This window comes from Leptonychotes weddellii, unplaced genomic scaffold (genome assembly GCF_054177405.1).
Source record: "Leptonychotes weddellii isolate Sample4059 unplaced genomic scaffold, ASM5417740v2 HiC_scaffold_12027, whole genome shotgun sequence".
Classification (NCBI taxonomy): Eukaryota; Metazoa; Chordata; class Mammalia; order Carnivora; family Phocidae; genus Leptonychotes; species Leptonychotes weddellii.
This window is the reverse complement of record NW_027698614.1, coordinates 1-6,466: the sequence shown is the minus strand read 5'-3', so window position 1 is coordinate 6,466 and position 6,466 is coordinate 1. Positions and strand designations below refer to the sequence as shown.

The 6,466-nt window shown below is 42.6% G+C and overlaps 1 long non-coding RNA gene across 1 annotated transcript; it reads right to left on the bottom strand.

Annotated features, from left to right (window-relative positions):
- Nucleotides 1-1,955: 1,955 nt before the first annotated feature.
- On the bottom strand, nt 1,956-5,595 carry LOC145718199 (uncharacterized). The gene is made up of 4 exons (XR_014141643.1): nt 5,531-5,595; nt 3,727-3,789; nt 2,604-2,666; nt 1,956-2,066 (listed from the first exon to the last, which is right to left on the bottom strand). It is a non-coding gene; the product is annotated as an uncharacterized LOC145718199 (long non-coding RNA).
- Nucleotides 5,596-6,466: the final 871 nt, after the last annotated feature.

The following is a 6,466-nucleotide window of genomic DNA, read 5'->3' as shown; positions in this document are numbered from 1 at the left end:
GTAGCAGTGGTGGAGGTGATGGTGGTGGAGGTGGTGGTGGTGGTAGAGGTGGTAGTGGGGGTGGTGGTAGCAGTGGTGGAGGTGATGGTGGTGGAGGTGATGGTGATGGTAGAGGTGGTGGTTGAGGTGGTAGCGGAGGCAGTGATGGTGGAGGTGGTGGCAGCAGTGGTGGAGGTTTTGGAGGTGATGGTGGTGGTGAAGGTGGTGGCAGCGGTGGTGGAGGTGATGGTGGTGGAGGTGATGGTGGTAGAGGTGGTAGTGGAGGTGGTGGTAGCAGTGGTGGAGGTGGTGGCAGCAGTGTTGGAGGTGATGGAGGTGATGGTGGTGGTGAAGGTGGTGGTAATGGTGGTCGTAGTGGAGGTGATGGTGGTCACAGTGGTGGTGATGGTAATTTTGGTCACGGTGAGGGTGTTGTTGGTGGAGGCAGTGATGGTCGAGGTGGAGGTGAAGGTGACGCTAACAGTTATGAATATGTTGATACTACTGAATCTTAGCCTCTGTACATATACACAGTGCACTTCCTATCTTAAGGAGAGAATTCAGAACCTTTTAGGTGCTTTTTGCTGAATGGACAAAAACCGCACCTAAACCAAGTAGTCAACTGTGAAGGACAATTTTAAATTTTAAGCCACAAAGATCATTCTTGTGGCCTAAGGAAGAAAATTTGAAATGTTAGAAAATAAAAAAGAATAAGATAAAGAAGATTGCCAAAGATGAATTATTGGGGGGCAAAAAGGATGCAAATGAGGTTCATTTGCTGTTACTCCATCTTTTCTCCACTGAAGGACACACAGAGCCTCAGGCATCTACAACCCCAGAGACCAAAACTGTCTATTTTGGAGATATCTGCCTTTGATGTTCCCGAAATGGCACTTCCAGAAAGGCAGTGCTCCCCAGCTTGGTCTGTCCCAGGGAGAGATCAGTAGGAACAAGCTTTGCATTATTTTAAATCAGGGTATTTTCACCCAGTTAAACAGTGCTAACTTCATCGTCTGGATCAAGTGTAGATGCAGAACACTACTTGTCCCAGATTCCATTTGACAACAATCCTGTTCTGTTCTTTCCCATTCAATGTTTAAGTTTAAGCTTTTAAGTCTGCTTTTTTCTCCTCCCCTGACTAACAAATGCAATTTCAGTGCTGAGTGCAAAACAACAGCAGGTTTTGCCCACAGTTGACGAAAGAAATCTCAGAAATAAATAGGAGCTGCAGGAAAGACAACATTTTTCCATATCATAAAGCTCATTCCAATGAAATGGTGAATTGAGAATAGTCATAAAATCACTAACGTGCTCTCATGTTTAGAAGGGATGACTAAGGGAGGTATAAATGCATAGCCCTGTCTCTGGTAGTAGTATCTGTTGAAGTAAACCTCTGACGATCCTTGGTCTCCAAAGGTTATTTCTGGGTAATTGGGCCCACGCACTTAAAAGTTTGCAATTCTGATTGCCTGTCTTATGTGTTTCCCTGGAAAAAATGTTTCATAGAACACGTCTGTATTCCAAATAGTCTCACATGCTTGTAAAATAGCCTTGTCAAACAGAAGAGGCTCATTGGCACGTTCCTCTTCAACAGCATGGGGAGAAGGCAAAATAAATCCCTGAGACATCTGTAGGTTCTTTATTTATAGGAAGAGTTTGAGAATCTTTGACTCTTTAGATTCACAACAGCTCTGGGGTTCAAATCATATTTGTGTCGCAAATATTCATCAAGAATGTTAGAATTTGGGCGCCTGGGTGGCTCAGTTGGTTAAGCGACTGCCTTCGGCTCAGGTCATGATCCTGGAGTCCCAGGATCGAGTCCCGCATCGGGCTCCCTGCTCGGCAGGGAGCCTGCTTCTCCCTCTGACCCTCCCCCCTCTCATGTGCTCTCTGTCTCTCTCATTCTCTCTGTCTCAAATTAAAAAAAAAAAAAAAAAAAATCTTAAAAAAAAAAAAAGAATGTTAGAATTTGGTGTGAAACAAGACATTGAATCCAGAGTCCAAAACAGAGACAGTAGACTTACAGGTTGCCCTCTTAGTCCTTGTGGACCCTGCGGGCCTGTGGCTCCTGCATCACCAACTTCCCCCTTTTGCAATAAATGGTAAACATGAAGTTAATTTTCTCCTATGAGTTCATGCAATCTTATGTCATTTTCCTTAGAGATTCTACAGTCACGCTTTTCAGGTCCTATTGGCATCCCCATATAGTCCAAGGTAAGTATCTTCCTCTGGACCTTGTTACATACAGATAATAACAAATATAGTAGAGATTTTGGCACTGAAAATTAGCAAAACCAGGTATGAAGCACCAGGAACAGAATTTCATATTATTCTGGCTTTTCTAGGTGTGAATGTGAGCTTTATTTGTACTGAATTCATATATTTATCTTTTTATTGATATGTCTTTGCCTACTGATATAGGTGGTCATCTATCCATCCATTTTCTATATGTCAGTCTATATGTCTTTCTTTCTCTGTATCCATCCATCCACTTATAAGGTAATGGCCAGTCAATACCACCACCAACCATATCAGAAACTCCTGCTGGAAACAATCACATAAGGAGAGATTCATATAAGAAAACCCAAGCTGCAATCAAATGAGATGTGTTCTCTGACATTCACCTTCATTCCTGTTGGTCCAGCTTTTCCTTTGGAACCAATTGGCCCTGGAGGCCCAGGAACCCCCTGCAATAAGATCAGGACTAAAATCACCTCGAGGGCCACAGAGTTAACTATCTGACTCTTGTTATTATTGAAATGGTCTGGAACTGGTAATATACTCACAAATCACCTTTAATGTTTTATACAATTAACTGTATCTTTCAACAGACAAAATGCTTCCTATGCACATTTAACCTCTGGGCTGGGGAGGGCGGCGAGGGAGTGGGGAGGAAGAGGGAGGCATTCTGTGCGAGAGGCCACATCTGCCAAGTACTGAGCACTGGAGCAATGATCTGGCTACTAGGGGGAAAAACACCATTTGACTAGGAGATCGAGAAGACAAACACCTGGACTTTCACCCACTCCAAACAGAAAATATTATCAAATGAAAATGAAAGCAATACAGTCGGTTTATAGGGCGTTAGACTCTTCCTGATAGGGAGAGTAAGAACAGAACTAGGACATAGGCCATCCTGGAGCTGCTATTATGAATCTCCAGATCGAGATGCTTATCCCTAACTTAAATCACGCTGCTCAGGCTTTAAGCTATATCAGATGCTCCCATCATTAGGAGGCCACTCCTGATCATCTGTCTCAATGAGATCTGACCCTTCTATGAACCACTGGGATCCTGGGTCAGGAGTAGAAGGGGCACCAGAAGGAACCAAGCTGGGAGCCAGTTTGGCCACTTCCTATCCAGATGACAAATCATTTTTAAACCCTTTGAGCCTCGGTCTCCTCATCTATAAAATTGGGATGGTAATGCTTCCTTTTATGTTTATGAGCAGTAAATTAGTATTGTATACCCCTTTTATAGTTCTGTTTTTTCTCGCACTATAGGTAAGCCACCATCAGCTTGTGTTAAACACCCTTGGGGCTCCGACCCAATCTCATCGATCACTATATTCCCACAATGCACCTACAGTAGAAGGGGGTACACCCAGTGATCAAATTAGCTATTGCTAGAAACCCCTGATACCCACCAATCCCAGAGCAAACAGTGTAGCTTTATGTTATTAGTCCAGAACACTCAGGCCATTGTTAATGAGCAGCTCTACTATAGCTTTTAGTTTTTCCAACCTACCTCAGCACCCGGTAAGCCTCTTTGTCCAGAATTTCCTGGTGGTCCTTGCCTTCCTCTCAGTCCCTAGTCCAAAGATGAAATTAAAGTTCAACCAATGTTTATGGAGCTATTTATTTCCCACGTAACCACAAAGTCACCTTGGTCAATGATGGGAGCATAAATCAGGGTGCCCTGACCCACTGCTATCATGTTTATCACACACTACTCAGCAGCATCTGAAAGGGAGCACCCCAGGCTCACTCCATGGCAAGCACTGGCTGTGAGCCTTCAGCACCTATACCTGTAACCACCTCTGCAGTTGAATCTGATGAGCCCTAAAATTTCAGAACATTGCTTTTATATTTTCATATGCCCAACTAATTTTAAATCCTGAAAGGGGAATGATAGGGGCTGTTAAGATACTGATCTCCTTTGGAAATTCAACCTTTGCTTTATAGATACAAGGGCTGAGGACCAGAGGGCACATTTTGATTTTATCAAGAACCAACAGGCCTGTCCTCAATAGTACAATAGCCTAACCTCACCGGGCACATTGCTGGGGAGGTACCATTTTCTCCCCAATCCATTTAACTTTACTGATTTCAACACTAATCTTTCTCCAGCTTTTCTGAGAAATGCTTTCCTATTAGAAGCATGGATCGTGGATTCTATACTCCTGCGTGAGGCATTGTAATCACCTATTTAAATAGAACATTATCCCCACATCCCAGTGGGAAGTGAAATTAAGTAGAGGTTTTATTGATTATCTTGCTCATGGTTCACAACACAGCTTGTTCCCTTTGACTCAGCAGTATGATAAAGTGAATATAAAAGAGAAAGCCAGGATGCCACAGTGGTGGGGGGTCCAAATTTGAATTAAGCCAGTGATCAAAAGAAAGGCAAAATCCATCTCTCAGTTGTTTCCCTCTATGTTCAGACACTATTTTCTATCATAAAATAAATACAATCTCTAATTACACTTTGATCACCCATTTTGTTCTTTTGTACCTTCGTCAAGTCAAAAAACAACAGAAACCTTTCAAAATTATTGCGTGACACTCATAGAATTTTTAAAGTTATGGAGAATGGTTCAATGTGTTAGCAAGAGATGTTGTTTTGAAGTTCTTCCATTTGATACTTGGGAACAATTTGGCCTTTAAAAGAAAGATGTAGGACATGTTCCAGAAGGATTTACAGAATGACAGATTTGGGTTATGCTTAGAAGACTCCAAAAGAACTGGTTGGAAGTTCACATTTCCAGTTATCACTGAATAGTTTACAACACCCCACTTGAGGGCAAGACCCTTCCTTGCCTTAATGTTCTGAACATCCCATGCCTGTTAGCAAATTGCTCTATGTATAACAGATACTCAATAAACACTTTGCTGATTTTTCATGCCAAATTTGAGTACTTTGAATACACAGCTTCAGAGGCAGTAATTAAGAGCATAGATTTTATAGCTAACCTGCCTGAGTTTGAATCCCACCTTTATCATTCACTAGTTGTGTGAGATTGGCCAATTTACCTAACTTCTCCATCCCCCCTCCATTTCTCTCTGTAAAATAGGGATAATAACCCTCCATTGAAGGATTAAATAGGTTAATACAAGTGTTTAGGACCATATTTAAGACATAATAAGAACTCAGTAAATATTAGCTATTGGAGTTTAACCTGCCCAGGAGAGAAACTATACAATTTGCTTTGGAAGGCCCAGAAAAGAGATATCCAAGGCCATTCTGATATATGTTAAATCCCTACCCAAGAATCTAAGTGATAATTTCAAACAAATAACTTTAGCACTAAAAACAAGTTCACTGATACAACCTGTGAGCCAGGGTATCCAAGCTCTCCGTGGTAACCCCGTTCACCGGATTCTCCACGCACACCCTGTCAAAATAAGCAAAACTTAGTGAGTTCACCAGGCACCATTAGTGTTCCTATTGAAGGCAACCAGCCTTTCCTGCAAGATGTCACTTGAGAGCCACAAGAGAAAGACAAAAAAGATTTTGATTGTCTGTGCTCTGTTCTCTTGGGATTGGAGAGGATATGGAGAGAGGGGGCTCCACTTATGTTGGAAAACCAGATTCTTACTGTCTTTCCCAGTCTTTGCATGTCTCCTTCCGATATCTTAGCTGGTGATAGAAGCAAAAATACTTTGTTTAAATAACCCAAGCTCTCATTTAACTTAATAACAGGTCCCTAAAAGCCCATCCATTCCTTTTAAGGGATATGGGCTAAATGCTCGCTGGTGTTAAGGACCCTTAGCCCATGTGAAGAAACTCAGAAGGTTGAACACAGCGACAAGCGTGACATTCTGGGCCAAGACACATAAAGCACATAGAGAAATGGCAGAAAACTGGCTTTTTAAAAAGATTTTATTTATTTGAGAGAGAGAGAGAGAAGGAACAGGTGGAGGGGCAGAAGGAGAGGGAGAAGCAGACTCCCTGCTGAACAGGGAACCTGATGTGGGGCTGGATCCTGGGACTCCGGGATCATGACCTGAGCCAAAGGTAGATGCGCAACTGACTGAGCTCCCCCCAGGTGCCCCAGAAAACTGGCTTTAAAATCCTACAGATTTGGGGTGCCTGGGTGGCTCAGTCCTGGGATCGAGCCACCATCGGGCTCCCTGCTCAGTGGAGAGCCTGTTTCTCCCTTTGCCCCTCACCCCACTCATGCTCTCTCTCTCTCAAATAATAAATAAATAAAATCTTAAAAAAAAAAAAAACCTGCAGATTCTTTTTTTTTTTTGCTTTTTTTTTT